The sequence below is a fragment of the Oenanthe melanoleuca genome, chromosome 8 (genome assembly GCF_029582105.1).
Source record: "Oenanthe melanoleuca isolate GR-GAL-2019-014 chromosome 8, OMel1.0, whole genome shotgun sequence".
NCBI lineage: Eukaryota > Metazoa > Chordata > Aves > Passeriformes > Muscicapidae > Oenanthe > Oenanthe melanoleuca.
Genome location: NC_079342.1, coordinates 28,784,639 through 28,802,388, shown reverse-complemented (window position 1 = coordinate 28,802,388; position 17,750 = coordinate 28,784,639). Strand labels below are relative to the sequence as shown.

Genomic DNA, 17,750 nt, shown 5'->3' with positions numbered 1-17,750 from the left:
GCCATGCAAATCTCAGGGTGGGTGCATACCCTCTCCTGAGCAGGGAAAGGCAGGGCACCTCCCTATCATCTCTTCACCTGCTTTTCATCTGCTCTGGGTCCTTTCCATGACCGTCTCTCCTCTCTCAAGCCTCCTTATCTGTTCTCCCCCATCCCTCTCCCCAGCTTTGTTTACATCAGTAAAACACTTGTCCAGGTCAAACATGGTTTCCTGATAAACACATTTCCACTGATTGCTGGAAAGAATAAGTCTTCCAGAGTAGCACATTCTTTGTTCTGGGAATCAATAACCTCCAAACCCCTATTCTCCCCTCACACCAGTCCTTCATCTTGGTGGAGAGGATGTACTTTGGGGACCCCCTCAGAGTGGAGGAAGGACTGGATGTAAGATGTGACACCTGAAGAGGATGCATGATATGAGGAACCTGTAAATTCCCCTGGTCCCTTCCATGTTGCACCCATGGAAGACAAATCCCTTCCAGCTGCTTCCAGAGGCAAGTGCCCCAGTGCATCAGCCCCTGCACCCTGTCTGTGCAGGGGATGCATTGCATCCTGCTTCTCCTGCCTGGACCTCTCCAAACATTCCCATTTCAGGCTGGAAATCAAGGATGCTTGGGCCCTGCCAGAGCCCCCTGGAAGGGAAAGGAGGTAAGGAGCAGCCTTGCTGTGCTGCCTGAAGGCCATCAAAAACCCTGGGGATGGGGAAGCTGCAGAGAGTGATTTAGCTGTAAAGCCACAATCGATGAAGAGAAATTTAAAGGGATTAGACATTTTGCCACTGCTGCAAATGTGATGCACCCCATAGAGGTCTCCCCTCCTGGAATGCATCAGGACTTCATGAATGAGGTGTGTGACCCATGCTGAGACCCCATAGGTACCTTCAGGGTTCACTCAAGAGACTTTTTTTAGACCAAAAATGCTGAACAACACAGAATTTACTGTGCAAAATGATGCTTTGCCCACCTGTCCAGTAAGTGGTTCATCTCCTCTATGACAAAACACATACAGGGTGTTGCTGGGAAGCATCCCAGCCCAGTAAGCCTCACCATTTAGTGCAGGGAGAAAACAAATTCAATTATAATAATAAATAATTAATGAGACAATTAACAAAGACATAAAAATTGTAAATAATAATCTGGGCTAAGAAGAAACAAGCCCAAGTGCTCCATAGGGCCCATATAAACTACCAGAGCCCTGACCCTCGGGAACCAGCAAAGCACGCGTGATGGAGCATAAGGAGCTGTAATGAATTCAGAGTTTCCACCAGGCTTTAATAAAGTCCTTCTGCAGAGGCTATTAAGGAAACTAAGATGAGAGGTAAAAGTTTGTTATGGATTAGAAACTGTCTAGGAGACAGAGGAAAAAATAAAAGAACTAAGAAGCGATGAAGACACACAATGAGTTGGGGAGCCTGGAACATCTCCCGTGGGGGCACATGCCCTAGAAAGGGGCCTGGGCCATGTGGGGGCTGCAGGAGGATGATCTGTGCCCATTCTCAGGAGCTGGGTTGGTTTTAAAGCATTCATTGCCAATGTAGGCATTCATTCAAAATAAGTGCTGCCTTCACTGCTGAGGATACTGATGCCATCTCTCCCCGACAGCATCCGGCCTGCACTTCACCAACCCTTATGCCCCCAAAAGGCTGGGCTTACCACCTCAGCCTCACTGGTGCTGCCAGGCACCCTGCTGCCAGTCAGAGCCCAAGAACCACAGCTCCAGCATGGATTTACACCCAGCTCCATCCTGATTTTCAACCAGCACTGGCTCAGGGGGAATTCGGGGCTGCCTTGGGGTGTCAGCTTTGTGTCTATCCCTTGATGAGAGGGCTGGGATGACCTTTCCCAAAGGCAAAATAAGCCTCTGGGGTATCCAGAAACTGATGGGGGGGGGGGGGGGGGGGCGGGCAGTGGAGTTGCACCCTCCAGTGCCCTCCTGTCCCACTCAGCTTCATGCCCCCAAGCCCCCATGGTGAGAGCTGCAACCACCCGGTGCCTCCCAAACCCTGCCCTGCTGGATGGATTTTTTAAATTGGATTGTGACAAACATTTAATACCTAATAGAGCTCACACCAGCACAGTTAATTAAGAAGGTGACTAATCCAATTCACTCGTGGGAGAGCAGAGAGTGAGGAGAGGGAGGGAGAGAGGGAGTGAGGCAGGGAGCCTGCATTAGTGTGGGGAGGAGGAAATCAGTTCAGTTTCTATCACCCGTCGTTTCATTTTGCATGTGCGCACACACGATGAAGGACTCTGGAGCTGATGAGTAGAAGCTGAGCTGCCCCAGGCTCTGTATGAGCTTCACTGGAGTACCAAACCAGGTGAGGGTCTGAGAAACTCATGGCAGGTCAGATACTGGCAGCTGGAAGCTCCTTGGGGCTTGGCCATAGAAATGCCCATAGCCCAAATCCTGGTTTTATTTTAAAACACCCTCCAGGAGTTTTTGGAGCTCTGAAGGGGATGCTGAGGCACAGACACTGCAGACCATCCCCCTGTTCCACACGGGACTGGGCTGTGGGACTGGTCCCAGGCACATCGGGCTAGCGGAGCCAGCTGTGGCAACATCTGTATGCCACTCACATCCCGTACCCCCAGAGTTGATAAATAAAACAAGTGGAGTTATTTTGGCCCCGGGGACAGGGCTGTCTCACGGAGCACAGAGTGGCTCTTTCTCTGTCTCTCTGTGGCGCTTGAGTTCATTGTTATTCCCCAGTGGAGAACAGGACGTGGATTGAGCCGAGATCCCCATCTGCGGAGGGCAGCCGGAGAGAGACTCTCTTCATATAGCGCCTAATGGCATCAATAGAGCTTTTAAATGAAGCCCCGGGGAAAACAAAAGGTCGGAGTGAGGAAGAGCGGTGTGGGCGAAGCCGGAGAGGGGTGGGGGGAACAGGGACGGAGCCAGGGGAGGACGGTAAGCAGGATGAGCTGGAGAGGAGTACAAGGGGAGAAAAACATAAATTAAGCAGCTCCATCTAAAACCATGGTTCCTACTGAAAGCGAGGCAGCTGGAGGACCTCAGGATGCGGGCAGCAGTGCCATAGGCGTCAGGCAGCAGGGATGCTGGAGCACCGCCCACCTCCAGCTCAGCCATCGCCCACTGCCAGTCACCCAGCGGAGAAGAGTCCTGCGCCTTCGTCGCTGCCCCACTGCAATTAGTGCTCATTAGCAAGGCTTAAGGCATGTTACTGCCTTAGTAACGTGACAAGCAGATGCGTCAAAATCGGAGAGGAAAAGAATAAAAAAAAAGAAATAACCCGAAGGAGAACCAAGTAACCTCTGCCCAGGACTGCTGCCAGTGGCTCCCGTGGGCAGCGCTGAAAGCACGCACTGCCATCCCGTGCTTGTCCTGGGGTGCGCGGGGTGATGGGTGCAAGTCAGGCAGATGTGGGGAGGAGGTAAAGACAGCTTCGAGTAATTAATGAGGAATTACACCACCAGCTCATCCCTCCTGAGGCCAGAAAGCCCCCAGGGTGCTCCCAGCATCCTCTCCCTTGCAGGAAATAATTACTTAAGTTAAAATTATTTACCAAATGAGGCAATTCTCGGCATGCTATCTCGCAGCCGTTTGCCTGGTTTACATTGTTACTAGTGCTACATAATAAATTAACTGTGTAATTAAAGACAAGTTTAATGCTAATGCTTTGCAGAGGGATTTTCTTTTAAGTCTCTCTGCAAGTAGAAGCAACACGCATGGCATGAGGGGCTGTGGCCACGGGCAGGGACTGGCAGAGCCAGGCAGGACCAGGTAGGACCCCGATCCCCCATGACAAACGTGTCCCTTGCTTGTCCCAACAACCAGATCGAATCAAATCAATCTGCATTTTAATTACCAGCCACACTCTCTCTGCAGGGACGCTAAGCCATCTGCAGTGGGAGCAGCCAAAATCGCCTCGGGTGAAGCTCCCTGCTTGTCCCATGTTATTTAGCAGGGACATGGATGTGCTCCATCAACAGTTCCTAATCCTGACTGTGATCAACCAAGCGAGGCTACAAAACCCCATGGGATTAGAGGGCTCATCCACCAAAAAAAAGAAAGAAAAAGAAAAAGAAAAAGAAAAAGAAAAAGAAAAAGAAAAAGAAAAAGAAAAAGAAAAAGAAAAAGAAAAAGAAAAAGAAAAAGAAAAAGAAAAAGAAAAAGAAAAAGAAAAAGAAAAAGAAAAAGAAAAAGAAAAAGAGGAAAATAAACAACGCACTTTAGGAATCCACGTTTTTGCTGATTTCTGCTGACTAATGTGGTTTCAGCCCAAACCAATGAAGCCATCAGGGAAATGGTTCAAGAGCTTCACTAGGAAACATTTCCTTATTGGTGCTCCAGGAACATGATGGTGGGCATTGAGCTCCAGTGGTGGGGACCACGGGGGCCTGTGTGACCCAGGACATGCTTTGCTCCTCCTGCAGCTCATCCATCCTGCTCCCCCACCCCCCTGGCTCTAGCATGGTAGGGCTCGGGGGTCACCTCCCCTGATAGGCCATGAGATGGAGAGCCAAAGCCCAGTCTTTTCCATGGGCAGCCATTCCCAGGGCCTACTTCCCACTGCCAGCAGCCTGGCCTGGCCCAAATGCATCAGTATTGACTCGGCAATCAATGCTCAAACCCTGGGCAGCCAGGCCAAGAAAGAGCAATTACAGCAGCCAGCCATGTGCCCAGTAATGCAAACAGAACAGCTTTCCCTTGGGACATTGCCACACATCCCATGATGTCAGGTGGGCAGGGCAAGGCTTTTTCCTTCCACCAGCGAGGATATTTGCACTTCAGAAGGAGAGCCAGCACTCAGCGGAGCACTGCCACTGGCAAGACACCACTCCAGCTGCATCCCTAGCCTTCAGCCCTGCATGATCTCATGTGGGACATTCTTCCCAAATGAGTGAGGGGAAGAGGAGGCAGCTGCCCTGGAGATGAAGGACAGAGAGCTGAGTTAATTTCTCCCTCCTGTGATGCCTCTTATGAGTGGAGGAGAAGGAGAGACCAAATCCCTCACCTCTGCCAAACTGTTTTTCGGAACAGCCATTACCAAAGGAATTTCCTACACTTGTAGTAGCTTCAAGCATTTCATTTCCCCAAAGTGTGTGGGATTTGTGATCTCCTCCAATAGGAGAGAGAGTTCCAGCTGGGCCAGAGGAACATCTCAGGTGCCAGTTAAACATCCCTGGATAATTTCTCTAGCAATGATCCACACCACCACACCCTGGCAACAGGCTCCAAATCTCGTCCCCAATAGTGACTTGCTGGAGCTCCATCCACCTTGAGGAAAGAGATGGGGAGCAGAAATCCCTCCCCAAAAGTGTTTATTTAGCAAAAAATCTGAGATAGAAAGAGGCAGGGAGGGGTGGGAGGTGGTAGCTGGGATGGTTTCTAGCATGGGTCAAGTAGACAGTTTAGAAGGAAAATGTTGAGATGAAGATCTCTGCTCACTAGACTTCTTAGGGACAGGGACCTCAGCAGCACTTTCCACCTCTACTGTCCTTTTTCTAGTGATTTTGGGGGAGTCCAGACTCCTTCCTAAACCCTAACCACCCCAGGGAGCATGAGGGGAGAATTTAGCATCCCCAGGATTGTCACCCCACCAGCAAATCTGGCAGCAACTGCCCAAATAGTAACAAACCCCACACACCTGGGAAGGATGAGATGGGACGTGTGACATCCCACAGCTGTGATACCTCCACCTGTTCATCTTTTCCCAGCCTTTGCCATCCCAGATGCTCATGTGCCAGTAGGACAAGGTCACCATCATGGTTTATTAAAAGCACTGTATTTTACTAGAGGCAGCTGGTGGAACTAGGAGACGGCTTTTCTGCCTGCATCTTGTGGATGGAAATTATGGAAATACCAGGCTTTGACATTTAAAAGTATCAAGGAAAATAGGGGGGGCCGGGGCAGAACCCAACAATTACCTGGGGCTCATCAAGGAGCTGCTGGGAAAAACTGTGATAGTTAATTATAAAAGGAAAATTAAATCAGGCTCTGAGATGAAGACAACAAGCTGGGGGAAATAGGAAGGCACAGGAGGAGAGGGGGGTCTCAGCCTGTGGATGGGATTTTTGGTGCTGAGATTTTGCCAAGGAAGAGTGTTCCTTTGAATATTTCCCAGGGGGAAGGGGATTGCTCTCTGACATTCCTTTGGCTAGGTAATAGCAAGGATGATGGAGGGGAGATGCCCTTTCAATTCCCATGGAACCCAGCTCAAGAACCTCCCCTTGGGGCTGTGGAAGTGGAGGCAGCTGACAGGGAAAGTGTTTAACTAAAAGTCAGCTGAAATGGTGCTGGGCATGCTAGGACTCATTTCAGGTACATCACTAAGGGAGACTGGACCTACCTGGTGAGACACGAGAGTAATGAGGGGAAAATCCTTTCTAGAACAAGAGACAGAAAAATGGCAGCTGCTGAACCTGCCCTGTATTTTCCAATTTATTTTTTAATTTCCTACCCCCATTCTTTCTGATTTCCTTATTTTATTTCTTGTGCAGGGGTGTGGGTGACGGAACACCAGAAACTAATCATGCTGTCAAACAGGTCCTGCAGAGAGCATGAGCTTCCAGCACTTCTGACATTAAACTTAGGAGCCATCTTCCCAGTAATTCCAGTCAGCAAACTGGGCTTATAGACCGGTACCCAACAGCTGGGAGCATCCAAGCAGTCCCAGATTTTACCCTCACTGGGATTTCTACCCTGGCTCTAGGATGCTGCTCCCCTGGCTGGGACCACCTCATGGATGGAAGCAGCATTTAACACCATTGATGTTTTGTTTCTCATTACAGGCACAATTAAAAAGAGAGAGGATTACAGGCACTGGCTGCATCATATCCCCATCCCTCAGCCACCTCATGCTGCCTTTGTATCTTCTGCCTGGGCAGTTCCATCAATTAATTGACTTCTTCCCCTGCCTAATTTATGTCTCCTTTATGTTTGTTTATATAATAAGGTTAAACATCTACTTTACACCCTACATGCTTGTACTTGTTAATTAGTGTTTTTCTTGGGTTTTATTGCATGTGCTATGGGCTCTGACAAGATGAACAGTAGCAAGGAGAGGGCTGGGAACCCCATAGACCCCCTGTTCCAGGACAGGAGCTGCAGCCCCCAGCCCAGCAAGTTTGCGTGCCTGTTACCCCTCGAGAGCCGTGGGTGAAGCAGTCAAAGCTGCAGCTGTCAGAGAAAGGCTCCCATAGGATTGGTTTCTACTTCTCAATGCAGCTCTTGAGCTGTTTTAGGGGGGCTGGGGAGCTTGGAGCACCACCATCAGGAGAATAGCAAGAGATCCATGTGTTCCCCTGTGGATGCTGCCCATGGTGACAAACTGTCCCTGCAGATTCACCTTGCTGATGCTCAAATCCATTGACGAGTCCCTGTGAGCAGGTTTGGGGTGCAGGGCAGGGCAGGGAGCTCTCCAGGGGAGCGACTTTCTGCCCCACGAGCAGCCTCACAAACAGGGAAGCCCTGCCTGCAGAGCCACCTCACTCCACGAGCCCAGAGGAAACCTCAACCTCAGCCCAGAAACAGTCTCTTCATCTTTGGTTTGCCAGGCCTCACAGTCAAATCCCTCCCCAGCACCAGCACAGTGAGCTCCAGCAGCCAGTCCGTTTTTTTCCCAGTCCTGGCAGTATGGTTCCACATATGAATCCACAAGCCCAGGGCCCAGCTCAGCCCCGTGGCTGCAGTAAGAAGCCCCAGGTTCCCAGCAGGCGCCCCCTCTCGCTGCTCAGGTGGCGGGGGGCAGGACCCGCTCCTCCCGGCAGGCGGGACTGGCGGTGCTCCGTGGCCCCTCTCTCCCACCGAGCCCCCGTGCACAAACCGGGGATTTGAACCTCATTGCCGGGAGCACCTGAGATTCAGAGAAACAGCCAAGCTCACGGTCTACCAAAGGTACAGGAAAAGTCCCTCCGACCCTCCTGCCTGCCTGCCAAGCCTTCTCCTCTTGCCCATTCCTCACTCCTCAGTTTCCCTGCCTGCAGATACACAGACACACGTCCCAGGGGCTGCGATGCAGGGGGCAGCCACAGGGATGGGGATGCAACCGGCAGAAACCAGTGCCCAAATCTGATCCTTTCTTGAGACCCCAGTGCCACCGCAGGAGATGTCCGGTCTCAGCTGCCCAGCCGATACACAGGCAAGAGCTTAAAACAGCGAGATGTTTCCCATTTCCAGCCAGGACGGCGGAATATAGGGATGCTTCCTTCCCCGGGTTCCACAGCACCTCGGGGAACCCCTTGCGACTCCAGAAAGGATCCCCAGCACTGGGCTTAGCCTTCTCCTCCTCTCCAGATAGATGGATTCTGTCAGAAGCTATAGCAGGTAACTGCACGCCTAATTAATTCTTTCCTCAGACACACCCTCGGCGTCCCCTCCTCCAGATGCTTTGCCACCTCTCCGTCAGCGGTGACCTCGCCAAGCAAGCGCTCCCTCCCTGGCTTTAAAACTCGCAGCTCTGCACAGGCTCGGAGAGCATCTCTCAGCCCAAAGCTCTGCGATGGCCCCTTCCAAGGGTCAGCTCTCCTACAGAAAGGCACCGATGCTGCTTGAGCAGGCGGGAGAGGAGGCAAAAGCCGTGTTCAAACTTTGGTGAATTGAAGCAGAAAGCCCTGGCTAAGGCTCAGCAGAGCCTGGGCGAGCTTCGCGTTCGACGACAGGATCCACGGGCAGGCGGCAGCCGCTGCGGGAGGGAGGGAGGGAGGGAGAGAGCGAGAGGCGGCTCAGGCTTGTTCCCAGCTCCCCGGAGTTGGGGATGCTGCTGGCTCTGCGGGGGAGTGGAAGTCGTGGGCGGAAAGGAGGGAGCGAGCTGAGAAGGAGAGACGGAGCCTGGTTTTTACGGGGAGAGGGTGTGAATGAGCCCCCCCAGAGCTGCCTGCAAGGATGCAGCAAGGAGCCTCCTCCCTCCACGAACTGTCTCCGTATGACGCAGGTGCTAAGAGCCAAATTTCTTCAATCTCATTCCAGCCACAAAAAGAACTTGCAGAAAGTGCACGCAGACTTTACCACCCACCCAAAATAACATCCCAAAATAACATACCCCCTCTTCCCACGCACAGCCGCCCGCGGCCGGGCCGGGGAGACGCCGCGGGGCCGTGGGGGAATCGCGGGTCCCTGCCCATCGCCGCTTCCAACCGCGCTCAACTCCGCGCCTCCTGCCCGGCCGCGGGCTGCAGAAGAGGGGACACACGGAGCAGAGAGCCCAGGCAGCCGGGGCCGCGGCGCGGCTGGGATGCGCGGAGAAGCGGAGCGCGGAGAGCTGTGCCCGCGGAGCGCGGAGCCGCGGAGCGCGGAGCTCAGAGCCATAGCACGGAGCTCAGCGTCGCGGAGCGTGGAGCCCAGACTGCGGAACGCGGTGCCCTGAAACCCGGAGCGGGAGCACGAAGCGCGGAGCGCGCAGCTCAGAGACCGGAGCACGGAGCTGTCCGCGGTGCTGAGCAACTCACCGGGCCGGGCCGAGCCGGGCCGGCTCCTCCTGCTGCCGCCGGGAAGCGCGTGGAGCGGCCCCGTCCGCGGATGCCCGGGCTCGGCCTGGCGTCCTGCCTGGCACCGGCAGCCCTCTGGTTGCTGCAGCCGAGAGGAGCGACCCCGGGACTGCCTCGCTGCCGCTCCGTCCCCTCCTTAAATTTCAGCAGCTTCGTTCCCCCCCACCCCCCCCCACCTCCCGTTTTTTTCCCCTGCTCTCCGCTCTCCGCTCTGGGCTCTCCCGCACGCAGCCGCCTAGTGGGCAGAGGCGGGAGGAAAATCCCACCCGCAAACGCGGGCGGCACCGCCGCATCGCCTCCCACAGCCCTCGGCCGCCCCACGGCCCCCCCGCAACCCCGCCGCGCCGCCCACCGCCCGCCGCCTGGAGACGGCTCCGCAGGGATGCCGCTGGAAAAGGAGCGGAGGCAAAGGCCAGGGAGGAAAGGGGGTAAAATGAGATGCAAAAAAACGTGAGAGCCAGCTGAGTTTGACCTCAGCCTTCCTGGGGTCTGGGTGCAAATTGGCATACAGCCTGGAGAATAGAAAGATCCAGGGAGACCTTAGAACCCCTTCCAGTGGCTGAAGGGGCTCCAAGAGAGAGGATTTTGTACAAGGGTATGGAGTGACAGGAGATGGGGAATGGCTTCCCACAGCCAGGGGCGATGTTAGATGGGATATTATAAATAATATAGCCTCCCTGAGCAGCCTGTGCCAGGGCCTCACCACCCTCACAGTACAGCTGTGGCTGCCCCATCCCGGGAAGTGTTCAAGGCCAGGCTGGATGGTGCTTGGAGCAACCTGGTCTTCTGGGGGTGGAATGAGATGGTCTTTAAAGTACCTTCCAACCCAAACCATTCTGGAATTCTGTAATACCACAAAACAGGTGTGGATAGTACCCACAGCTTTGGGTTCTGACACCCCCAAAGGTTAATCACATTTGTGGGGAGAGGTTGTTACTCAGCTGGGAGGTTGAGGTGTCAGTTGTACCTGACAGGACAGGCGAACAGAGCTGCCTGGGGAGGAGGAAGCAGCAGCTGCAGCATATTTGGAGCACTCTAATTCCTTTTAACCTACCAGAATCATAACCTACCTGAATACTGAAAGGAATGGGCTTCCAAAATCTATTTGTTCAACGATGAGTAGCACTGTTGACAGTAGAAAATATTTTTTCCCAGCTGAGCTGGTGAACCAAAGTTGAGAAGAGCAACTCCACCCGATTCTGCACAAAACTTGGACAGGTTTCCTGGCAAGCTACTCACTCCCTCAGGTTAGAGACTCCTGTCCTGGTATGTTAAAACACACATTTTTCAGTCATAGGAACAGGATGGATCTAAATGGTACATGACTCCCCAGATATGATTTCATGCCCCAATTTCCCCACAGCAGCACTTCGGGTAAATTGCCTTATTCACCTCCTACCTCCATAAAATGGAAGCTCAATGAGAAATATAAAGGCCAATAATAGTGATGAGCTGTTCAGCTCTATAGATAAGCTCCCACTTAGACGTGTAGGGAGTCCTATACTTTCACAGACATCCTACACAGAGTGAAACCCACCACTCTAAGGAAGCCAGCAGTGATTTTTTCGATGGTCTCAAGACACTGGAGATGTATTAACCTGGCTGACCTACACCCAGTGAGGTGGGAGGCAACTTTGCAGACTATCATGCAAAAGTTTGAGTTGGAAATGAGGTATTTCAGCTTTGGCTTTACAGATGTTCCAGCATGACAAAAATCACGTTCCTTGGACCACACTGATGGAAAAAACCTCAAGAAGCCATACATAAGCAAGACTGAAATAGCTGATCAGGCCCTCCTGGCTGTCTCCAGCTGGAAGAGTCACTGCCCTCCTTCACCTTCCAGCCACAACAAGCTTGCAAGTCAAATCAAGGAAAATGTCCCCAAAACTCATGTGTTTGAGTATGACCATGCATGAAAGAGCAGTTTCTCACCCAAGTCCCTCAGAGCAGGGTGCCTGGCTCTAAAACCCATGTGCTCCAATCCCTGTGAAGGTGCAGGGGAAAAGCAGGGTCAAGCCCAAAGCTGTCACCACTGTTTGAGGGTCCTTAATGAAACCTTAATGATGCTGAGGAGAGATAGACAAAATACCTTGCTGTTAAATATACTTCAGAGCAAAGAGTACCCCAAAATGGGAAACTTGTTTGTTTCGTAACCAATACAAGAAGTTTTCCAAAGGACAGTCTCTGGAGGGAAGAGCATATGGTTTGCATGAGACATGGATGGTCTGAAGGGGACCCTGGGGGCCATGCCGGGAAAAACTAGAGACTTTAATTTAGAAAAATTATTTTGGAGATCATTTGAAATCCCTTTTGTCTCTGTTTTGCTCATGCTCATTTTGGGACTCTGGGCCATAATCACCCACACAGGCACCCTCATGTTTCACAAGCCTGCCTTGCTGATGCCAGTGGGAATTGAGCCTCAGGGATACCCCAGGGGTTTCCATCACTTTAGTATTAGGAAAAGCACTCTCCAGTCAATGGAGAGTGGCCTGAAAGCCCCAAGATCACTTCCCTGTGCAGTTTTGGGGGGATGCCTAGCAGTGAGCCGCTGCTGTTTCCCATCCCTCCCCTCCTGCTGCTCCTCTTCCAGCACCCTCCTCAAAAAAGCCTGTGTGGAAACATCTGCAGCCAGTGCCCACCCACTTCCCTGGGCTTTGAGCATCCTTGCTATTTCCCTGGAGGTGTGTGGCAATGGGAATTCTGCAGAAAAAGTTTGGGAGATGGCTTTTATTCCTTCTCTAAGAAACACTGGGGACTGCAGCCTCACGGAGCAGCTCTCATGCAGTGTGTGGAGCAGTGCGTGGAGCGGCGACCCTCCCATATGCAGGGGAACGAACAGGGGCTCCCAGCCTGAATTACCAGAAAATTAAACATATGTCTCCATTCACCCAGGCGAGGAATTAGATGTTGATCCATCCTGATTCCATCTATTTCAATTACAGACAAGGACAGGCACCACCTTCCCCTCACAGAGATTCAGGAAGGCTGAATAGCTCTGGAGAGGACTCCAGCCCGCAGGGCTCGTTCTGAGCAGAGGAGCATCCCAGGCTGCAGCCTCTTTGAACCACATGGGGGGGATGGTCAAGGCTATGGAGGGATGCTCGAGGCTGGGGAGGATATTTGGGGACCTAGGGTAGATGTTCAGCACCATGGGGGAGGGATTATTTGGGCCACGGTGAGGGGGAAGTTCTTAGGGATCTGGGTGGATACTTGAGTTTCTAGGGCAGAAGTTTAGAGACCTGGGGTAGATCCTCAGGGCACTGGGGAGATATGTGAAGCCATGGATGGGTCCTGGTGGTCCAGTTCAGGGTCCTGGTGGGATGCTCAGAATAAGGGCCATGGGAGGCTGACAGTAGGAACTTGCAGGATACACAGGACTGTGTGTCTATAATAAGAGGAAATAGCACACTGTAAACCAAAGGTGATATTAAAAAGGTTTGACTATTATATAATGAGGGCAGAAAAACTACCAGTCAAAGCCTCCAGATTATCTGCTATCAAGCAATGGTTCACTGAATGTGTATGCTGGCAGGGGTATGGGGAATGGCAACAGAGTAAAAAAATTGTCCCACAAAACAGATGTAAGCTTTATGGCGGACAGCTCAGGTGCTTTATTAGTCCATACCAGGGCTTCAATTCTCCTAGTGATGAGCTGGGAAAGCCACTCCCCAGTCCACTTCCAAGAACTCCTTCAGTGCAGTTTGTGTTTCCAAAGGAGAGGAGAAAGACCTTGAGATGCTCCAGCGGTGGGAAATGCAAGCACACTCAGGTGGGTGATATGCTGGCAGCTACAACCTGTGCAGAGCATGAGGCTGTCTCCATCTTTGACCTTGCCGGGGAGAAGCAAACACCTTTGTTATGAAGCCAGGGGAAGTTTGTCTTGTAATGACCAATCAGATTCCGATGTTTTACATGTGAATAAAAAATATCAATACAGCGGAACAGCATTGATGTGAAGCCCAACTGCTGCAGTGGGCGTGTTAAGGCAACATGCCTGTATCTATAATACCCATTAAAGAGAGGAGGCTTTTCAGAAAACATCCAATAGACCTGTGCTTAGGGATCACCAGGAGCACACAAGAAACCAAATGGATTATTTGATTTTGCATGTTAAGGACAGACACAGCTTTGATGCTGAGAGCATGGAGACACGTTGATCCTTGTGAGGGGCACAGAGCATGTGGCAGCTCCTGGCATTAAGTGTTGGTCTTGTCCACCTTTGCCTGTCTTCAGCCCCTGCTTGAGCATGCCCAGGAGAAGACAGTCACCCACGGAGCATCGCCGAGGTTGGTTACTGGTGCTGGGGGTAAGTGGGTGCAAAGCCATGCCCCGTCCTTGGGTTTCAGGGTGCTGCTGGCAGCAATTTCTCTGCTCCTGTCTAGCATCAGCTGCGTTTAACAGTTGCTTTGTTGCCAGCCTGTGCTCCGATACATTTCCAAATACCTCTGCATTGTGTTTGAGATGGCTGGTGCCCAGCCACACGGCAAAAGGAGAGAGAGGTGTCACCCTGCAGGGGCTCACTCTTCTGAGGGTCCCTCTTGGACCCCAGAGCCCAGTGGGAGCTGTAGCCAGGCTGGCAGGGCTCTGGGGCAGCAGATTGCCCCTGATGGCAGGGGGCTCTGCCACGGTGCTGTCACCTCCAGCCTCAAAACATGCTGAGAACTGGGGAAGCAACCAGTGGTGTTCTTGGCTCACCAGGATGGAGACAGCAGCCTGCCTAGAGGACAGGCTGCAGGCAGGAGCAGGGAATTTGAGCAGGAAGGGATCAAGAGCAACGTTGGACAGAGCATCTCCTTCCTCTGGTATCCTGAGGTTCTTCCATGCAAAGCAAGCTGGAAAACTCCCCCTACTCTCAGACTGACCAGACACTTGAACCTTGGCAAAGCACAACAGTTCCCAGCTTTCTAAATCATACTGGGTGCTTTGGGACATTGTCTTCACTGTTTTCTTCCCCCGCTGCCCCACTGCTCACAGCAGAAAGTGCAGCAGCCAGGCCTTAGATACTTGGAAATGCCTGGAGCCCCTGGGCAGGCAGGTCCAATCTGGTTTTTGTCTCTCTTTGCCTGTCCAGGGTTACTGTAACACTTCATCATCATTAAACCATCATCCTTGTGATAAGCCTTTGCTTTCTCACCCATCAGCAGCGCCATCTCCAGACCATCTCCATCTCCCTTAAAAGCACTGGCAAGAGGCAAACAGCCTCTGGGGGCTCAAAACAAGTGGTGCTGAAGCTCCTTGAAACCTCCTTTTGGAAGCCTTCACCCAAATTCCTGCCTCCTAAGAAGCAGTGCTGACCACCCCCCCCACCTCCCCCCCATCCCTCATGCGATTGAAACCCGTGGTTTTGCATCCCATCAGAGGAGGCTCTGCAGGCCCCCAAGCAAAGAGTCATGAAAACAGTCATGGGGGAAATGGGTACACAAGAGATGTTACGTCTCTGGCTAAATGCAACGATTTTAAGTCCTGATTTCTTACTGAAAACAAGCACTGTTTGCTCTTGGCACAATCACTCATTTGGTGCAGCCAAGCAGGGACAGTCTCCTTGCCCCTCTGCAGAAGAGGACAAGCCCCTCACACCCCAAATTTCTCCTACTCCTCCACATGAGACCCTCGGGGGTGCTCCATACCTAGGACACACTGGACTGGAGATGTCCCCTCACTGGCTGCATGGTGCTGGGCTCCCTTGTCCTCCTCATTCTTCCAGGCTGTGGGGCACAGGCAGCTCCCCAGCCCTAGTGGAAATTGCAGCATACCTCAGCAACACCAGGACCTTACAGATTCCTGGGGTTTTTCAAAGTGCAAAATGCCCTTTAGCTCTGTTATTGCCATGCACGAGGCTTTTTAGATGTCACAGGGATGTAGTGAAATAATTAAAATCCATGTTCAGACCTCAAATCTGATATTAAAATGAAACTCTGGCAGCTCCAGAGCTGTACAGAAGCTCCACAAAGGAAGGAACCTTAACCCCATGTCTCTGCCCTGGGATAAGGCCATTCTGCTTTTGCCAGCAGTTTGAGCACATCCCGCGTGCTTCATGCGCCTCTCCAGCTTTACTCCTGCAGACCCACTTTCCTGCAGGAACCAACACACATGTGGGGTTGGCATGGAGGCAAGTTTTTGCCCACTTCGCAGTTGGATAAACTGATCCCAGAAGCAGTGAGGGCAAGGCAGGAGTTATAGGGATGGTTCATCACCCCAAACATCTCCTTTGCAGAGAACAGTGGGGCAGCCAGAGCAGCTCAGTGGGTTCTGCCCAGCTCAGGAGACATGAGGGAGATGCTTGTCCTGCAAGCAACCAGCACACAGGTACTGGAATTTCCATCACTTGGCTGCATACAAGTTGTTAGGAAAAAAGTAGAAAAATAAAGATAAATGAAGGAGAGCTGAACATGATGGCAACCCTTCTCTATCATTCCTTTTCTTCCCTAAGCAGATCAAATTATGACCTGGAATCACTGAATACATATTTTATTATGTGGATAATTTAAAGGATGAGGATGAGAGAGAGAATTCATAAGATACAGTCATGTTAGAAGACAAAGAGTTCCCATTAATCTTCTACAGGGTAAAAAACTGAACAGGAGAAAAGTGGAAGGTGAGGAGAGGTTGTAATCCACACTATCCTCTCCTCTTCTCTCTGGGCGAGCTGGAGCATGCAGGGATGTCTTCTCCCCTAACACCAGACAGAAGCTGTTTCTTCCAAAATGGACGTGATGCTCCCGAACTCTTCCTGGCTCCACTGCCCTTTGCTAGCAATGTAAACTCGTAATTTCTCATCCCATTTAAAGAACTTGGCAATCAGCTCTCCTCCTCCTCAGTGCAGAGCTGGGGAGAAGGGGATGCCCCCCTACCTTGCCCACAGCCCCAGGGAGGGCTGTCCCATGTCCCTTCCAGGACCCCCAGCCCTCCCTGGGGCTGTGCCATCACGGTCTGCTGGGCTTTGGCCCATTTCAACCCAGCCTGGGCGCCCGTCTGGCACCAGCTCGAGCGTGATGCTCTAGTGACTTTGAGGGGTCAGCCCCACTTTACTTCCCCTCAGCATCCCCTACCCCATTCAGGCATGGGTTGCTCTGCTCTCCACAGATCAATGCCAGCTTCGGGATGTTTTTTGGTCACCAGAGGACCAGGAAAGAGCCATTGGCTCTTGGTAATTGTTTTCTTAACTATTAAGCAATAAACAAAATAACTCTCTGTATTTCATGGGTAGCTGAGCCCTGGCACCACGATGGGGGTGTGGGCTCATCCCTGGAGGCAGTACCCTAGCACAGGCCTCTGACCCAGGACACTGGTCATGGGACAGGAGCAGTTGGCCTGGTGGCTTCAGAACAGTTACTGCTCAAATCTAAGGGGATAAAAGGGGTGTATTTTCCTTCTTAAACACCCTGAATGGTTTTATGGAGATTTTTGATAAGTGAGATTAAGCACTGTAATCAAGACAAACTTGTCAAAATAAGGCCCCTAAGGACAAAACCAGAGCATTTTCTCTACCCAGCCCCGCCCATCTCACAGTGGAGAGACAGGTGCTGGAATCATGCTTGCACATGAGTTGTTCATCCTACAGTGGTCACTGTCCTTACTGTGAGGTCTGAGAAGGGGACACAGGTTCCACTGCCTTCACACCTCCATGGCTCAGTCCATTGGAGCCCATCACTGTGCCTGTGGCTCCCTGCAGACCCACTGTGGTGGTTGGCCTTCCCTGGGAGACTCCTGATGTCAAGTGGCTTGTGATAAGTTAATCTTTAAATGAACATTTCTAGTTCATGAATTAAAGGCTCCTGGCGCTGCAAGGGCACATCAGTGCTTGTGGATTTGGGACTTACATTGTGCACATGTCACTGGCTCAGTTTTAGCTGTCATGCACTATTACTCAGGCCTCCCAAGGACAGCCTCTACCTCCAAAATTATTTCCTAAATTATTATCTGCCCAAAAGGATCTTACAAGACAGTGTGCTCCCCAGCTCTTGGATAGGTGGAGGCACTGGAGGACCATGGTGCTAGAGATGCTCATGGCACTCACACTCCTCTGGTATTCATGCAAGTTTCCACCCCCAAATTTTGGGAGTCAAACAAGAGCACTGAGGTAATACAACTCTCCAGACAGATTTGGGATACACTAGAGAAGACAGAAGTCAGAGATGAATAAAACCTCTCTCTCTGCATGGATCAGAGGTTTTAGGCAAGCAGCTATCAGATGAGATTGGTTTTGTCCAGTCACTCTCTAATGAGCTATTTTCCACCACAGCCCACTGATGGTAGGCACACTGCAAACTTTCTATTCCAGGTAGATTAGAGGCTGTGATGT

At 51.8% G+C, this 17,750-nt stretch overlaps 1 protein-coding gene across 1 annotated transcript in view; it reads right to left on the bottom strand.

Moving 5' to 3' along the window:
- Positions 1-9,642, bottom strand: part of TNR (tenascin R) — a 73,625-nt gene extending 63,983 nt beyond the window's left edge. The window contains exon 1 of the mRNA XM_056497508.1: positions 9,410-9,642. The gene's annotated coding sequence lies outside the window, so the exon portion shown is untranslated. The remainder of the gene's footprint in view (positions 1-9,409) is intronic.
- Between the last annotated feature and the right edge of the window lie 8,108 nt (positions 9,643-17,750).